Raw genomic sequence first — 19,069 nt, forward strand, 5'->3', positions numbered from 1 at the left:
ATTGTGCATTTTTAAACAGAAATCTATGTACCCCACTCTGTCACTTCCCTTGTAGGAGCCACAAGTCAATGAATGTCTATAGCTAGTGATGAGCGAACTTCTGTTTTAAGTTCGGCATCTAAAGTTCGGCTTCCGGTTAGCGGAGAATCCCTATATGGATCCGTATATGGATTCCGACTTCCGTTGTGGTCCGTGGTAGCGGAATCAATAATCGGCCATTATTGATTCCGCTACCACGGACCACAACGGAAGTCGGAATCCATATCCGGATCCATATCGGGATTCTCCGCTAACCGGAAGCCGAACTTTAGACGCCGAACTTAAAACAGAAGTTCGCTCATCACTATCTATAGCATCAAAGCAACTAAAGGCCACGCCAGAGCATGCAGCAATTTGAAAAAAATTTAATGGACACCAAAAACGAAACGCAAGTGAAGGGGGGAAAAAATGTATACAATTCTAGAGAAGCTCCCCCAGCAAACTACTGGAGCCCAGCCTATCAGTTACCAGCTGACCAAAATAGAAAATAAATCCATAATAAATTAGGCTGGCTCACAGTATATTTGCATACACAAAATTTAATACCCCAATAAATATATTAATAATTTTAAAAATATAAAAATCTGTTAGTACATGATTTTATTCCATATTAGCATATACATGTATAGATAAATATAATGCGGCGCTCACGCATGTATCTATAAAACTGGAATACTCCAATATATGTGACCTCTTTGCTTTCAGATATTATTGCTTTTCCCATATGCAGAGTGTTTCAGCAAATATGTTGAGCTGATACTATAACAATCGTGTAACTTATGTGTTATGTCGCCGGAACTGCCTGCCGGATCCGGTAAAACGTATGCCAACTGATGGCATTTGTAAGACCGATCAGTCTTAAAAATGCCTGATCAGTCAGAAAAATGCATTGAAATGCTGTATCTGTCTTTCCGGTGTCATCCGGAAAAACTGATTCGGCATTTTATTTATTTTCGCCTTTTTTTTCGGTCTGCACATGCGCAGACCGGAAGGACGGATCCAGGATTCCGGCATTTAGAATGCTGGATCCGGCACTAATACATTCCTATGGGAAAAAAACCGCCGGATCCAGCATTCAGGCAAGTGTTCAGTTTTTTTGGGCCGGAGATAAAACCACAGCATGCTACGGTTTTATCTTTTGCTTGATCAGTCAAAAAGACTGAACTGAAGACATCCTGATGCATCCTAAAGGGAATGCTCTCTATTCAGAATGCATGGCGATAAAACGGATCAGTTCTTTTCCGGTATTGAGCCCTAAGGACTGAGCTTGGTGCCGGAAAAGAAAAACGTAAGTGTGAAAGTACCCTAAGAAGTCCAACCCAAAGACCTAACCAACAGGTATTCATCCAAATGCTCTGTACTGTAAGTACCAATAAGGATCAAAATGAAAGGGTAGAGAGATACAGAAGATGGGCTGAAAATACCTGATATCCAAATCCCCCAGGATTATTGAGCATGAGCAACATGTATGGTCGACTTGATGGCAGTGCTGCAGTATTTCGGGCTGGCAATTAAAGGAACTGTATGAAATCTGACTATGGTTTAATAAGCTTTGGCACAATGCACACTTAACCATTGTAGTGCTGATAATCCTGCACATTGGAAGCTTTTGAGTGTCTTCTGTTATGGAACTAGGAGAATAGATCCCGCTGGGAAACTTTAGGGGGGCTGCTTGAGCCCACCTCCCGGCAGCCAGCCAGGTAAGCAATGATCTGGCACTCTCCTACTGGGGCACATAGAGTAGGAGGACAGAACATGGCAGCTGGTCCTGGCCACTACAGAGTGGCAGTTTTTGAGGACTTGAGTGATGCGCTGTGACATTTGGATCTGTTGGGGTTGTATAATGTGCTGCAATATGATACTGTTGTCCCGGTCTACTTATGTTGGTCCCACCTTCTGTCAATTTAGACCAGACTACCAAATGCTTCCACTTGAATTTTTTTATTTTTTCCAGGGCCACTAAGTTCCCAGTCTGCCACTAGATGCACTCCTAAATTTTGGGAAAAAACCAAACAAAAACAAACTTGTAATAATGCTTTGTGATTTAAAATTAGTCTGGAACATTGACTTACAGCATAGCTGCCTTACATCTGGTGGCATTAGAGGCAGAGCTGGTTAAGACCTCATTTGCATCTCTTTTTTTTTTTCCCCCCAGAATTCCAGAGGAGAATGTATGGCCTATAAGTCTCTTCATGCCAACTAAGGCGCTCTCTCCCAAGGGGAGAGAGGATTTGGGGAGTACTGACTTAGGACGCTCACCCAGTTAAGCCTGTACTCTCTGCTCTGCACTGAGGGGTAATCGCCCCGAAACAGCAGTCGGCAGATGAGGTGCTGGCTTATTTAATATCTGAGTCATGTCTCTGCCTATTTAACCTGTTAGGGACATATGACGGTGCCTGCTGAAATCAATCATGTGTGACAATGCCCAGGTCCTGTGACCCGTGTCTGCAATCCGCTGGTCAATTCAAGTCTCTGATAACCCAGAAAGAACAGTGATCGGTGGTGTGATAATACACACCAATCACCGTCCAGCAATCCTGAGAGGTGGAGGTCACGCCACCTCTCAGAATCGCATCTGATTGGCTGGCAGGGAGGCTGGGCGGGCGGAGTGGCAAATTTGAATTGCCGAAGCTCCTCTCCCTGCTCATAACGGTCCGTGGAGCGGGAAAGAGCGGAGCTCTGGCTGTGCTGCCCAGAAAAAGTGAGTCTTTTGAGGTTTTTTTTGCGCCATCAGGCACTGTAGTCTGTAGGGATAGGTAATTTCGGCAGGGATAGATGGGGAGAATATTTTTTTTTATTTTTTTTCTAAAGCACTTTTAGCACCTTGATCGGGTGTCTGGGGTCCACAGCATTTAGCTGTGTGACCCTAGACCCCCCCTCCCCCAGGGGTGCTGCAGCTTGCCCACCCCATACACACTTTTTTGGGGGGAGAGGCCGGCACTCTTTGCGTCCGGCTACTGTTAGCGCATCACCCACCCCACAGAGCATTTGTAACTTTTTTTTGTTTTTTTTTGTTTACACTTCTAAAAATAAATACAATTTTTATTTTCTTTCTTTTTAGCTGTAGGGCAAAGTTCGCAAACACCTGTGCCTCACACACACGCGCACGCACACACACTGAATAAAGATTTACACGCACGCATACACACAAACGCTCTCTGAATAAAGATTTACATGCACGCATACACACAAACGCTCTCTGAATAAAGATTTACATGCACGCATACACACAAACGCTCTCTGAATAAAGATTTACATGCACGCATACACACTCCCCTATGGCCCGCCGGATGTTCTTGGCTGAGGAGGCAATACTTTCCTGTTGTCATCTGCGTCCTCCTTATCTAGCAATGATGCTGAGCCCCCAAGGTGGATCAAGGGGACCGCCATGCCAGGGACCCTGTGGCCCATGCTAGTACGAGCAGTTCTGGGGCTTGTACTAGTTTTTCGGGCCACCAGATCAGTCCACCTGAGCCCCCTGCCGGTGAGCTTGTCTGGTGTACCCCAGAGGATTTTGAGCCCGTGATTCCTGATTTTGTTGGCCAACCAGCAATCCAGATTTCCACAGTGGGCTTCACCGAATATGACTATTTTAGTCTTTTATTCAGTGACCACTTTGTAAATCTGATAGTGGAGCGAATGAACCTGTACGCCCACCAGTTCGTTGCTCAACACCCGGGCTCCCTTTTGGCTAGGGCTCGCGGCTGGACGCCGGTCAGTGCAGCCGAGATGAGGATGTTTTGGGGCCTCGTGCTGCATATTGGCGTAGTAAAAAAACTAGTGTCGAGCAGTACTGGAGGTGGGGATGTCCTCTACCACTCCACTCTACAGTATGGCCATGACACGTACCCGGTTTGAGGCCATCCGGAAATGCCTGCATTATGCAGATAATGCAGCATGTCCCCCTCGGGGTGATCCTGCCTATGACCGCCTGTACAAAATCAGGCCGGTCATCGATCACTTTGAGGCCTATGTACCTGGAAGGGAGGTCACGGTTGATGAGTCTCTCATTGCTTTCAAGGGGAGACTCATTTTCCGCCATTATGTTCTCTCTAAGTGGGCGAGGTATGGCGTGAAGATGTACAAACTTTGTGAGTATCTCAGGGTACACTTGCAAGTTTCGTGTACAAGGGGCAAGATTCCTGTATTCAACCCTCAGAATGTCCCCCCACTCTGGGTGTTAGCGGGAAACTTGTGTGGGACCTTATGCACCCACTGCTAGATAAGGGTTACCACCTGTACGTGGATAACTTTTGTACTAGTATCTCCTTGTTTCAGTCCCTTGCTGCCAGATCCATGTCCGCTTGTGGGACAGTGTGGAAAAATCTGCGCGGCCTCCCTACCCCCTCCAGGTACCTGTCCCCAGGGGTGAGACCCATGCTCTTACCAGTGGAAACCTGCTGCTGGTCAGATTAGAAGGACAAGAGGGATGTCCTTGTACTGTCCACAATTCACAGTAACTGCATCACCCCTGTCCCTGTGCGAGGTACCGTGGCAACAGTCCTCAAGCCCAATTGTATCATCTACTACAATCGGTATATAGGAGTTGATCTCTGATCAAGTCCTCAAGCCATATAACGCCATGCACAAAACTCGGGCATGGTACAAAAAAGTTGCGGTCTACTTGGTGCAGGTTGTGTTGTTCAACTCTTTTGTACTGTCCCAGAGTGGTGGCAACGCAGGGAACTTCCTTCAGTTCTATGAGGCAGTCCTCAAGGCCTTGATCTTTTCTGACCGGGAAAGAGCAGGTGGGAGTACCTCGGGAACTGGAGGTGCCTGGATTGTCCCTGGCCAACATTTTCCAGGTGTGGTCCCCCATACGGGAAAGAAGGGACGGACCCTAAAATGGTGCAGAGTGTGTCACAGGAGGGGGGATACGAAAGGACACCACCACTCAGTGTAATATGTGCCCTGATCATCCTGAAGCAACCAATAATGCAGAGGCCCGGGAGTACCACACTTCCATGGAGTACTACATTTATAATCCCATTACCCAATTTAGCCACCGACTATCGAAGAAAAACTATGGTTCTCAGACTTGAGACACAAAAAAATTATATAAACAATTTCCAAAAATTATATTTTGTAAAACTAAAATAAATTAAAAAAGTAGACATATCGGGTATCGCCGCATCCGTAGGAATCTCCTCTATAAAAATACCCCATGACCTAACCCCCCAGATTAACACTGTAAAAAAAAAAAGTGCAAAAGTATTTTTGTCACCTTACATAACAAAAATTGGAATAGCAAGCGATCAAAAAGTCATATAGCCCCCAAAATAGTGCCAATAAAACCATCCCCTCATCCCGGAAAAAATAAGCCCCTACCTAAGATAATCGGTTAAAAACTTTAAAAAAAAACTGACTCAGACTATGGAGATACTAAAATGTTTTTTTTTTTTCTAAAATGATAATATAGGGTAAAAAAGTAGACATATTGGTTATCTCTGCGTCCGTAAGAATCTCCTCTATAAAAATACCCCATGACCGAACCCCCCAGATTAACACGGTCCCCCAATTTTTTTTTAAACTGTGCCAAAACAGCTAATTTTGGCACATTTTCCATTTTTTCCAGTAGCAAAGCAAGGGTTAACAGCCAAACAAAACTTAATATTTATTACCCTGATTGTGCAGGTTACAGAAACGCCCCATATGTGGTCATAAACTGCTGTATGACCAAACGGCAGGGCGCAGAAGGAAAGGAACGCCGTATGGTTTCTGAAAGGCAGATTTTGATTACTTTTTTTTTTACACCATGTCCCGTTTGAAGAACCCCCTGATGCACCCCTAGAGTAGAAACTCCATAAAAGTAACCCCATCTAAGAAACTACACCCCTCAAGGTATACAAAACTGATTGTATAAACTTTATTAACCCTTTAGGTGTTCCTCAACAGTTTATGGCAAATGGAGATGAAGTTTCAGAATTTCTATTTTGGGTAATCTTTCCTCACAAAAATGTAATATAGAGCAACTAAAAATCATATGTTCCCTTAAAATAGTCCTAACAAAACCCCCACCTTATCCCGTAGTTTCCAAAATGGGGTCACTTTTAGGGAGTTTCTACTGTAGGGGTGCATCAGGGGTTTAGTTTGGCTGGTAACCCCTTGCTTTGTTAGTGGAGAAATTGATTAAAATCGAAATTCTGAAATTTCATCTTCATTTGCCAATACCTTTTGTGGAGCACCTAAAGGGTTAATGATGTTTGTAAAATCCGTTTTGAATACCTTGAGGGGTGTAGTTTCTAGAATGGGGTCATTTTTAGGTGGTTTATATTATGGAAGCCTCACAAAGTGACTTCAGACCTGAAGGAATTCAATGTATGGCTTGGTGAATGGTGTCTGAACCAAGGGTTTGGCTTTGTGTCTCATGTTGGCTCTCGGAATGGAAAAGAACTGTACAAGAAAGATGGTTTGCATCTTTCTCTCAAGGGAATGAATCTCCTCCGTGAACAATTCAAAGTATTTGCTAAGGGGCATTTAAACTAGGAAAGGGGGGCAAAAGGGTGATAATCCAGCAGTCCGACTGCCCCCTGAACAATGCCAGTAGCACACAGGTTAAGAAATGACAAGCTCAGTCTTGTCTACAAATGCTCGCAGTTTAGGGAATAAGATCAATGAACTTGAGTCTATAATGGCATCTGAGAATATAGATTTATTGGCTGTTACTGAGCCATGGTTCAATGGGAGTAATGACTAGGATATAACAATACCAGGTTCTCTCTATATAGGAAAGACAAAGAAGGCAAGAAAGGGGGAGAGGTGGCCCTGTATGTGAAAGATAGCATAAAATCTAATTTAATACAAGTTAGCAAGACCAATTTTGAGTCAGTTTGGGTTACCTTGCAGCTTGATAATCATAAGGTAACTCGTGTACGTGTGATATATAGACCACCTAGCCAAGTCAAATAATTAGATCTACTAGTTGAGTAAATAGCTAAAATGACATTGAAAGGAGAAGTTATCATTATGGGAGACTTTAATATTCCTGATGTAAACTGGAAAACCAAAATAGCTAGTTCTGCCAGGAGTACAGATATTCTAAATTCCCTACTGGGATTATCTCTACAGCAAGTAGTGGAGGAGCCAACCCGGAAGGAGGCCATTTTAGATTTAGTATTCACAAATGGGAATTTGGTATCTGATATTACTGTAGGGGAAAGCTTGGGATCTAGTGATTACCAGTCAGTGTGGTTTACTATAAGTACAGTGACTGAGTCGCACTACACAAAAACAAAAGTTTTAGATTTGAGAAAAACTGACATCTAAAATTAGATTAGTGGTATACGAGTCCCTATCAGTTTGGAACATTTTAATGGAGTCCAAGAGAAATGGGACTACTTAAAAGTGGCACTATTTAAGGCAGATAATTGCATTAGGCTTGTTAGTAAAAGCAAAAAAAGGAAGAGACAACTGTGGTACTAAACAGAAGTGGCCAAAATCATTCAAAACAAAGAGATAGCATTTAGTAATTATAAAAATAAATAAAAAACGAGGATGATGGGCAAATTTTATAAGATTGGGCAGAGAGAGGCCAAATAAGTTATAAGAGCTTCTAAAGCACAGGTAGAAGAGAAATTTAGCTCAGTCAGTGAAAAAAGGCGATAAGACATTCTTCAGATACATAAATGAAAAAAGGAAACTAAAACAAGGAATTAACAAATTTAAAAACAAAAGGAAGGTATATGGAAGAAGATAAAGAACTAGCTGACTGCCTCAATGAATACTTCTGTTCAGTTTTTACAAAGGAAAATAAATGAAAAGGACCTGAGTCAGGAAGACTAATTAATCTTGTGATGCATGTGTCTTTACAGAGGAAGAGGTTCTAAGTCAGCTGTCTAAAATTAATACAAATAAGTCACAGGGGCCTGATGGGATATTCCCAAAGCTATTAAAAGAGCTTAGCGGTGAACTAACAAAACCATTAACAGATTTATTTAACCAATCACTGGTAACAGGAGTTGTCCCAGAAAATTGGAAATTAGCAAATGTGCCCATTCGCAAGAAAGGTAGTAGGGAGGTGTGATGGACTGAACCGGCACTGGGGCTGCTGGAGAAGCCTGAGGGCCAGCCTCCTTCCTACGGACTATGGACCCAGAATTATGGAGACCCCCTCAGACCTTTTGAGGTTACAAGAAACTATGAACCCGGACTTATGTGTGCACTTTATATGCCACATATTTCCTATTGCTCATTAAAGGTGCATGGTGTGGATTCGGCAACACAAAAAGGGTTAACTCTGCACTGAGACTCCCACTGATTGTGTTAGTGATGGGATTAAGATAGCTATAAGAGCAGCCGACTCCTAGATGTGTAGATCACCCTATGATACACTCAGGAGATAATCCCATCATGTGTCTCCTGGCCCCCTATTTATTCATTACGCAGGGGGTGAAGATGTCTGTTTGCATGTTGTTCATTGTTGATTGCGTCAAAGACAATGCCATTGTGTTTGTTGAATAGGGGTAGTTTTTGTGTTTAAACTGTAAAGCTGTAAAGCATGGATGTCAAACTCATGGCCCTCCAGATGTTGCAAAACTACAACTTCCATCATTCCCTGATAGCTGTAGTATGCCCAGGCATGATGGGAGTTGTAGTTTTGCAACAGCTGGAGGGCCACGAGTTTGACATCCCTGCTGTAAAGGATTGGCTGCTATGTAATGTCCTCAGTTCCCAACCAGGTCACATGGGGTGGTACCCTTGTTGGAAAATGTGTATATAAGTCAATGCTAGTGTGCTCAATAAAGAGTTCCTGATTTACATTCAACATAGAGCCTCGTCTCATGGGTGTGGGGATTGCTATACGTGTATACTCTCCTGGCTATAACTCCTAGCTCTTGTAAGAGCTTTTCCTGTCCCTTGTTCCTGTGGTGGTTACGGTGTACAGCGGAGTGCTTGGAGTCCTCTGGAAGCACTAGGAGTATCCATCAATGGAGGTACGCAGTCGGGGTGCCAGGAGATCCGTTACAGGAGGAATCGGGCAACTATAGGCCAGTAAGCCTGACATCAATAGTGGGGAAATGAATGGAAACCATACTTAAGTGTATTGTGGAACATCTAAAATCCCATGGATTGAAATATAAAAAACTGCATGGGTTTACTTCAGGGAGATCATGTCAAACTAATCTTATTGATTTTTGGGATTGGGTGACTAAAATAATAGATGGTGGAGGTGCAGTAGCCATCGCTTATCTAGACTTTAAGGCTTTTGATACTGTCCCACATAGAAGGCTTATCAATAAATTGCAGTCTGTGTGCGTGGACTCCCATATTGTTGACTGGATTAGGCAGTGTCTGAGGGACAGGCAACAGAGGGTTGTAGTCAGTGGAGTATCTCAGGGATCTGTTCTGGGACCCATATTGTTTAATATCTTTATCAGCGAAATTGCAGAAGGCCTCGATGGTAAGGTGTGTCTTTTTGCTGATGACACAAAGATTTGTAACAGGGTTGATGTTCCTGGAGTATATTACAATAGACCCACGGTCAGCCAGGAACCCATAGCATCACATGTCATAAGGATACTGTGAGTTTGTGTCAGAGGAGCAGTGCTCGGTATAGGAAATGCAGCCATCACAGGGAGCAAGTTTCTTGGACTGCATGTGCTTCTTGTAAAATTAGCCTCAAGATAATAATAAGACAAGAGCATAAGTTGTAAGAACAATCTATGGGAGCTATTAAAATTCAACAGCAATTCCTCAACGTTGTATGCAGACATGATTCTGTAGACTAGACATCTGTGGTATATTGTGTCCCCTACCATCAGGGGTGGACTGGCCATATACCCTATAGAAAGTTTCCCAGGGGCCCCCAAACCCTCCTCACAGGTGCTGGCCAGGTACATAACAATCTGATGCTAGGAACATCAAGTACTTAATGGGGTTATCTGAGTTATGGAAAAAAAAACTTAAACTCATCAGGACTTACATATGCATTAGTTAAGCTTGATTTCTTAAGAAAGAAACCCATATTTACACCTTTTCATGGTTCTGTTATTGCCGTGTTTACATGCTGAAGTACAAAGCTGAGGGGGCGTGTAACAACAAAGCCTGAGCTCTGCCTCATGAATATTTGTGGGCGTGAACAATCTGACCTTCCCCCTCACCCTGCTCTGCACATCCTAACTTTTCATAAACCAGTCACATGATCATCTCCTAGCTCACACAGATAGATCATCCTGTCACATTGCAGAAACACAGGCTCTATGTATCTAAGCTCTATGGCAGCTCTGTGTATCTAAGCTTTACAGCAGCTCTATGTATCTAAGCTCTATGGCAGCTCTGTGTATCTAAGCTCTATGGCAGCTCTGTTTATCTAAGCTCTATAGCAGCTCTGTGTATCTAAACTCTATGGCAGCTCTGTGTATCTAATATAGCTTAGATACATAAAAGGTGTCATATGACACACGTATCTATCTAAGCTATATTACAGCCTTATCTATGTTGACTATACACCATGTAGTCACTGTCTCCCCTCCCCCTCATACACAATGCAGTGTCCCCCACCCCATACACACAATGCAGTGTCCCCTCCCCCCCATACACGCAATGCAGTGTCCCCCTCCCCCCCATACACACAATGCAGTGTCCCCCTCCCCCACCCCATACACAATGCAGTGTCCCCCACCCTATACACACAATGCAGTGTCCCCCACCCTATACACACAATGCAGTGTCCCCCTCCCCCCATACACAATGCAGTGTCCCCCACCCCATACACACAATGCAGTGTCCCCTCCACCCCATACACACAATGCAGTGTCCCCTCCCCCCCCATACACGCAATGCAGTGTCTCCCTCCCCCATACACACAATGCGGTGTCTCCCACCCCATACACACAATGCAGTGTCCCTCCCCCCATACACACAATGCAGTGTCCCCTCCCCCATACACACAATTCAGTGTCCCCCTTCCCCACCCCATACACACAATTCAGTGTCCCCCTCCCCCACCCCATACACACAATGCAGTGTCCCCCTCCCCAACCCCATACACACAATGCAGTGTCCCCCTCGCCCACCCCATACACACAATGCAGTGTCCCACTCCCCCACCCCATACACACAATGCAGTGTCCCCCACCTTCCTCTTCCTGGGAAACCTAAGAGCCCAGGCAGAAGCACATGTCTTTACTCTCCAGTGTAAACTGCAGGGAGGGCGGGTCTTTCATCTGATTGGCTGTCCTGACTTGCCTTCTCTTTTGTGTATGGTAAGGACAGCCCTGCTGCGCTATTGTTATGCTAATGAGATACAGGCAACATCCAGATACAGGGAGAGGGGGGCGGGCACCAAAGGCTCTGACGTCTCGTTTACAGAGCTGGGCCACTCCCTCAAGCAGGGAGAAGCTTGTAAATGAGACGTCAGTGCCAGAGAAGGGTTGATGACGTCGGGGGTCACATGACCCAAATCAGCAGTGTGGAAATAGCGCAAAATCAATAAAGTGAGTACGTTAGAAATGTATCTTTAATGATGTATAAAGCAGCCCTAACACCTATTTTTAAGTCGGATAACCCCTTTAAGCACCTGGCCAGCAGCCGCAGGTGTCCTCTTGAATTCAACGGTATTAGGGCTCATGCACACGTGCCCATGCTTTGGACCGCAAATAACTTGATTGGGTCCGCGATCAGCAAGATACCTGCTGCACCGCAAAAAAATTGAACATGTTCTATTTTTTGTGTTGCGGAGGCACGGACCAAGATCCCACAGAAGCGCTACATAGGGTTTCCAATCCAGCCTACTCTGTATCCTTCGGATTGCGGACCCATTCAAGTCAATCGGTCCACATGCGTGATACAGAGTGCGCGTGGCCGATGCCCGTATATTGCGTACCTGCTGTTTGCGGTCTGCATTACGGGCACCACAGCCATACAGCCGTGTGCATGAGCCCTTATTGTCCTGAGAATGCTGATACAGTGGTATTAGGTTATGCTGGGTTGGTATTTTGTGCTGCACTACAGTATTGCTTACCCCGCCTACTGCTGTTGTCCAGTCTTCTGTCAATTTAGACGTGCCTACAACTTGGTCACTTTTAGAAACCAAATACCCCCTGCCTACCACATACTGCAATAACAGAGATTAAAAGGGTCCTCAGGTACTTTTACATCGATGGCTTGTCCTTAGAATAGGCCATCGCTATCAGATCTACAGAGTCCGATTCTGGGCACCCTCGCATATCGGTTGTTTTTAGGAGCTCTGGCACCAGAATTACCCAACTCCATCCACTGTGTGGCAGATCGAGCGGGTTACTGCAGTGTAGTCCTGGGACTTGTTTCCAGCACTCACACTCTTACAAAACAGCTGATAGGTGGGGTTGTCAAGAGATGGACTCTGCAGATATACTGTAGTCCTGGGTCATCAGTGCTTCATCTCTGGAGAACCTACTTATGGGTGGTGTCGCACACGGCTTTTTGTAGCAGATTTTGATGCAGTTTTTTTTTAGTGAAGCCAGAAGTGGATTTAGCAGGAAGGAGAAGGAGAAGAAGTCATTCTTTTTATATTTCTCATTCCCTTCCAACCCAGTTCTGACGTTTGCTGGAAAAAAATAACAAAAAAAACTGCATCATAAATTGACACAAAAAGCTGTGTATGAAGCTGTGTATGACACCACCCACAAGTTAGTCTCAGGGTATTTGGCACATAAACTACAATTTCTCGTACTTTTTTCCATTGGGGGACACAGACCATGGGTATAGCTTAGAGGTATTAGTAGGAGGGACACTATGCACACATAAAAGAGAGCTCCTCCTCCTCGGGCTATACCCCCCCCCGACTCCACCAAGAGAAACTCAGTCTTTGCTTAGTGTCTGGTGAAGGAGGATGACACTCCTTTTTGACTACTCCTTTTTGTTATTTTCTTCTAGATGGGGACGCAGGTCGGCATGGCGCCTTCCTGGCCCCCCATGGAGTGCCCACTGCCGTCTTTTGGACGCTGCCTCCATTACCCCCCAAGAAGACAAGTGGATCCGGGCTCGACCTGTTAGCTCCAGCATCCCACCAGCCCCCGGGTCACCTGCTGCTGCCCTCCATCCAGAGTACTGATGCAGAGTTCGGCCCCGGGGGCCGTTTTTACCTATAGCAGGCAGTGGAGCGTGCGCTTTTTTTCGCGCCTCTATGACGTGTCCTTGGGGCGGAGCCTAGCGCCTCCTGATGGCAGTTTCCTCTCTTCTGGACCGGGGTGTTATTACCCCAGTTCACCCAGGGGAACAGGGCACAGGTTTCTATTCAAACCTGTTTGTGGTCCCAAAGAAGGAAGGGTCGGTGCGTCCGATCCTGGACCTAAAACTGCTCAACAAGTTTTTGTGGGTGTGGAGGTTTCGAATGCAATCCCTCCGCTCCGTTATTGTTTCTCTTCCAGGGGAGTCCCTCGCGTCCGTGAACATCCAGGACGCCTATCTGCATGTCCCGATCGCAGAATCTCACCAACGATTCCTGCGCTTCACCATAGGTGGTCGACACTATCAGTTTGTCGCCCTTCCGTTCGGGTTAGTGACCGCCCCTCAGGTCTTTACCAAGATCCTGGCACCACTCATGGTGCTTCTTCGTACCAGGGGAATTCCTTTGCTGCCCTATCTGGACGATATCCTGATAAAGGCCGCCTCTCTTCTGCAGGCCGAGGACAGCGTCCGGATCACTGTTCAGACTCTGGAACAGTTCGGCTGGCTGATAAATTTCCCAAAGTCCTCTCTCCTTCCATCCCAGAAGCTCTCCTTCCTGGGGATGATTTTGGACACCTCGTCCGCAAGAGCATTCCTGACAGTCTCCAAGACCTCCCAGATCCAGGGGGCAGTGTTGCATCTGCTGCACTCCCCGTGCCTCTCCATACGGGAGTGCATGCGGGTCCTGGGTCTTATGGTAGCCTGTTCCATGTGCCCAGTTTCACACTCGTTTGTTGCAACAGGAGATCCTTTCCCTCTGGGACAAAACCTCTCGGGGTCTGGACGATCGCATCCGCTTGTCTCAGCGGGTTCGGGCAGCTCTCCATTGGTGGCTGTCCCCAATGAACCTGAGGTCAGGAAGATCCTTCCTCCTGTTCTCCTGGACGATCGTCACCACCGATGCCAGTCTCCTGGGTTGGGGCGGCGTTCTCCAGTCTCGCACGGTTCAGGGGGTTTGGTTGGCGGCGGAATCTCGCCTTCCGATCAACATTCTGGAGCTGAGGGCGATTTTCCACTCCCTCTCCCATTGGACTCCTCTCCTTGCAGGCCTCCCGATGAGGATTCAATCGGACAATGCCACGGCTGTGGTCTACATCAACCATCAGGGAGGATCCGCAGCCGGATGGTGATGCTGGAGGTGACGAGAATTCTGACGTGGGCGGAGTCGCACGTTCCGGTGTTGTCAGCAGTTTACATTCCGGGAGTGGACAACTGGACAGCAGACTTTCTGCAAGCCGCAACAAGGTGGATCCAGGCGAGTAGTCTCTGAATCCAGATGTATTCGAAGAAATCTGCCACAGATCGGGGATGTCTGGATGTGGACTTGATGGCGTCCAGGCTCAACAACAAGCTCCCGGTGTTCCTGGCTCGCGCCCGGGATCCGAAGGCGTATGGGGTGGACAGGACTTCAGCCTCCTCTATGTCTTCCCTCCGCTTCCTCTACTACCGAAGGTTCTACGCAAGATCGAGGCGGAAGGCGTTCTCATCGCCCCAGAGTGGCCTCGCGTGGCTCGGATGCTGGCGGACGCCCCATGGCCTCTTCCCGACAGGATCTACTGTCTCAGGGCCCGCTCTTCCACCGGAATTTACGGTCTCTTCGTTTAACGGCATGGCTGTTGAAACCGCCATCCTGAAGAAGAGGGGGTTCTCGGATTCAGTGATTAGAACCATGATCAGTGTGAGGAAGCCGGCTTCCTCCCGGATTTACTATCGTACCTGGAAGGCCTTCCTGACTTTTTGTGAGAACTCAGGGTTCCCTCCCCTTCGTTTTTCCATCCCGATGGTGCTGTCGTTTCTTCAGTCCGGGCTTGAGATGGGACTGTCGTTGAGTTCCCTGGAAGGTCAGGTTTCGGCGCTGGCCATCTTTTTTCAGAAGTCCCTTGCTCTTTTGGGTCCTGTGAAGACTTTTCTTCAGGGGGTGGCACATTTGGTTCCCCCGTATGTTCCCCCTTTGCCTCCTTGGGATCTCAATTTGGTCCTGCGCGATCTGCAGTCGGAGAGCCTCTGAGAGAGGTCTCCCTGACTTGTCTCACCTGGAAAGTGGTCTTCCTTGTGGCCATAACTTCCATCAGACGGGTGTCGGAGCTGGCCGCTCTTTCCTGTCAGGAGCCTTTTCTGGTTTTTCACCAGGATAAGGTTGTGCTCCGTCCGGTTCCCTCCTTTTTGCCCAAGGTGGTCTCTCCCTTCCACCTTAACGAGGATCTTGTCCTGCCCTCCTTTTGCCCTTCTCCGGTAAACCCCAAGGAACGCGCTCTACATTCCCTGGATGTCATACGGGCTCTGAAGGTATATCTCACGGCTACCGCTTCCGTCCACCATTCAGATTCCCTCTTTGTAATTCCCGAGGGACCTTGTAAGGGTATGGCGGCCTCCAAGGTCACTGTGGTGCGATGGATCCGCTCGGCTATTTCCACGGCTTATCGCGCTCGTGGTAGGGTTCCCCTGGCTCTGATTACCGCTCACTCCACTAGGGCAGTGGGGGCTTCCTGGGCAAGGCGCAATCGGGCCTCTGCATCTCGGCTGTGTAAGGCGGCCACCTGGTCGTCCTTACATACCTTTACGAAGTTTTATCAGTTGCATTCACTGGCTTCGGCTGATGCTGTCTTTGGCCGCAGGGTTTTGCAGGCTGTGGTTCCTGTTTGACCGTTGGACGTTCCTCCTGGCAGTGCTGACATTTTTTCCCACCCCATGGACTGCTTTAGGATATCCCATGGTCTGTGTCCCCCAATGGAAAAAAGTATGAGAAAAGGAGATTTTTTGTGAAACTCACCTGTAAAATCTTTTTCTAGACTTTTCCATTGGGGGGACACAGCTCCCACCCATTCTGCCTGTTGCAGGAGGGATTTTCAGTTCAGTTTCTGTTTGTGGTTGGACCTCATGGGCTTTGGTCTGATGGCTTCCATTACTTTTTCTTGTCTCCTTCTCCTACTGCTTTTGCAATGCCCGAGTTTCTCCTGGTGGAGTCGGGGGGTATAGCCCGAGGAGAAGGAGCTCTTTTGTATTTGCATAGTGTCCCTCCTACTAATACCTCTAAGCTATACCCATGGTCTGTGTCCCCCAATGGAAAAGTAGAGAAAAAGATTTTACAGGTGAGTTTCACAAAAAATCTCCTTATTTCCTATTGAGTTTTAGTATACATCTCTATTGTAATAACGTGTCGCACTTACTTCACCGGGGAGGAGGGCATAGGATAAAGCTCAAGACACCTATACCTTCACCTCCCCCGCTGAGATCGCATTGCAAGATGTTAAAGTGGTTTCCTGGTCCCCAATATTGGAGTTTATGTGGCGCCCCCTGGGTATTATCAGGAACCCTAAAATACTCTGCCATCCAACGAATTTTCATTAATTTATACATCAGTCCACAAGAGGGTACTTACTTCTCTTTTTTTGGTTTGGGGAGCTGCCTAATATTCCCATAATATCTTCACATCTCTGTTTCTTCTTTTCAAGAACTTTCATTCTCCAACACCATTTTTGTGGTTATCCCTTGGCACTTCATTTTCCAATCTCCCTCTACCTTTCCCTAAATACCTGTGCAGTTTACGCCTTTTTTTTCTTCACATTGTATTTCCCAGAGAGCCACTTCCAGAAGGTGGCACTAGCGAGACTGGTCTCTTTCCCTGGGAGATACATCTTTGCATTTTTTTGAGAGGGGCACTGGATTTTTCTTAAATGCGATTCTTAACTTTTTCTAAGCCAGAAGTGCATCCAACAGGATGGAGAAACAGAAGTCCTTCCTTTATATTTGTCCTTCCTTTTCGATTAACTTTCTGAAAAACTGCCACAAAAACAGAAGCTTTTTTCCAAAAATATCACGGGTGGGGGGGGGGAATGTTTGCTAAACTTGTACGCCAAGTTTTTGTGCAACTTTTTTTGGTTTTACACTGCTTTCACCACTTTCTAAAGGAGTGGTTGGGCCTCAGTGAAGCACAGCCTCCACATTTACTATGATTTATGCAAGGCAACTGTCATAAATTATAACAGAAATCTATGCCAGCTCCTAGATGGCATAAGTTTGTTTCTGCTGCACATACATCACAGATGCAAAATTTATTTTGGCTTGCGCTTAATAAATTGGTGTCATCTTATACCAGTGGGGATTTTACACATATAGATGATCGGTCAGATCATCAGTGACGATGAGGGCTACATTTACATGCAGCAATCCCCTCCGCTCTATATCGGGGACAAGCATTTGATATAGTGATCCCCATAGAGAATCATTATTCCTGCATAGCAGAGCGTTGTTTTGACAGTACACAGGAAAGATGACTTTTCATGCCGACAGAATGACACGATCACCCGGTCCGTATAAAAAGACTACAAGAATGACACGTGAAACTACCCTGATTGCGAAAAATAGGCACAGCTTGATGCAATGGGGCAGATTCACTACTCCTGTCTAATAGACTGTGTAAACTTGGACTAGACAGTCTAAAGAAGCGCCAGGTATCTCACAGTGGCACATGCTGGAGAATACATTTTGCAAATCTTTAGACACACTTGTCTAAATGTCCGGGACCAATTATCAGGGATGAGCATTTGTATAAACGCTCTTTCCCGATAATCTGCCTGTGTGAAAGGCGATGATGCTCTTCTGCCGGTATGGAAAGTCATTGCTTCTGTGCAACAGCATGTTCTTTCGAAACATCGATCTGCTGCACAGGAATGAAGGCACGCTCTCTTTTTCGAGCGCATGAAGCCAGAATTCTGGCCCATATGCCTTACTTAATCTTCCCCATGTGATCAATTAATGCCTAAACTAAGTTTCATTAACTTAATAGAATTGTTCGCGAATACACCTTAGGGTACTTCCACACTAGCGTTTTTCATTTCCGGCATAGAGTTCCGTCACAGGGGCTCAATACCGGAAAAGAACTGATCAGGCATATCCCCATGCATTCTGAATGGAGAGCATTCCGTTTAGGATGCATCAGGATGTCTTCAGTTCAGTAGTTTTGACTGTTCAGGCAAAAGATAAAACCGCAGCATGCTACGGTTTTATCTCCGGCGAAAAAAAACTGAAGACTTGCCTGGATTTCCCCATAGGAATGTATTAGTGCCGGATCTGGCATTCAAAATACCGGAATGCCGGGTCCGTCCGGTCTGCGCATGCGCAGACCGGTAAAAATGTGAAAAAAATACAAGACTGATCCATCTGTCCGCATGACAAGCGGAGAGACTGATCCGTCCTTGCAATGCATTTGTGAGACTGATCCGCATCCAGATCCATCTCACAAATGCTTTCAGTCACATCAAAATCGGCGGATCCGGCAGGCAGTTCTGACGACGGAACTGCCCGCCGGATCACACTGCCGCAAGTGTGAAAGTAGCCTAAATCACCATTTCCCGGCAGCAGATCGTACTGTCTAAACAGCGCTCTACTGCCCACAAACAAAAATTCTGTATGGGAACGAGCAATGGCAGTAGTGATCACTCTGACCCATACTGTGGAGGTTATCGCTGGATGTAAATGCAACTTTTGCCTCCACTGACGAGCAAGCGATTGTCAGAAAGGAACGCTTCCTTCCCAACAATCTCTTGCTTCATTTAGGCTTATTTCACACCAGTGTTTTAGTTTTCCGGTATTGAGATCCGTTGTAGGGGCTCACTACTGGAAAAAAAAACGCTTCCGTTTTGTCCCCATTCATTGTCAATGGGGACAAAACTGAACTGAACAGAACGGAATGCTCCAAAATGTGTTCCGTTTAGCTGCGTTCCCAGACCGGAGAGCAAACTGCAGCATGCTGTAGTTTGCTTTCCGTCCTGGAATGCGGAGCAAGACTGATCCGGGACGAACCCCAATGCAAGTCAACGGGGACGGATCCATTTTCTCTGCCACAATAGAAAACGGATCAGTCCCCCATTGACTTTCAGTG

This window comes from Bufo gargarizans, chromosome 4 (assembly GCF_014858855.1).
Source record: "Bufo gargarizans isolate SCDJY-AF-19 chromosome 4, ASM1485885v1, whole genome shotgun sequence".
NCBI classification, from domain to species: Eukaryota; Metazoa; Chordata; class Amphibia; order Anura; family Bufonidae; genus Bufo; species Bufo gargarizans.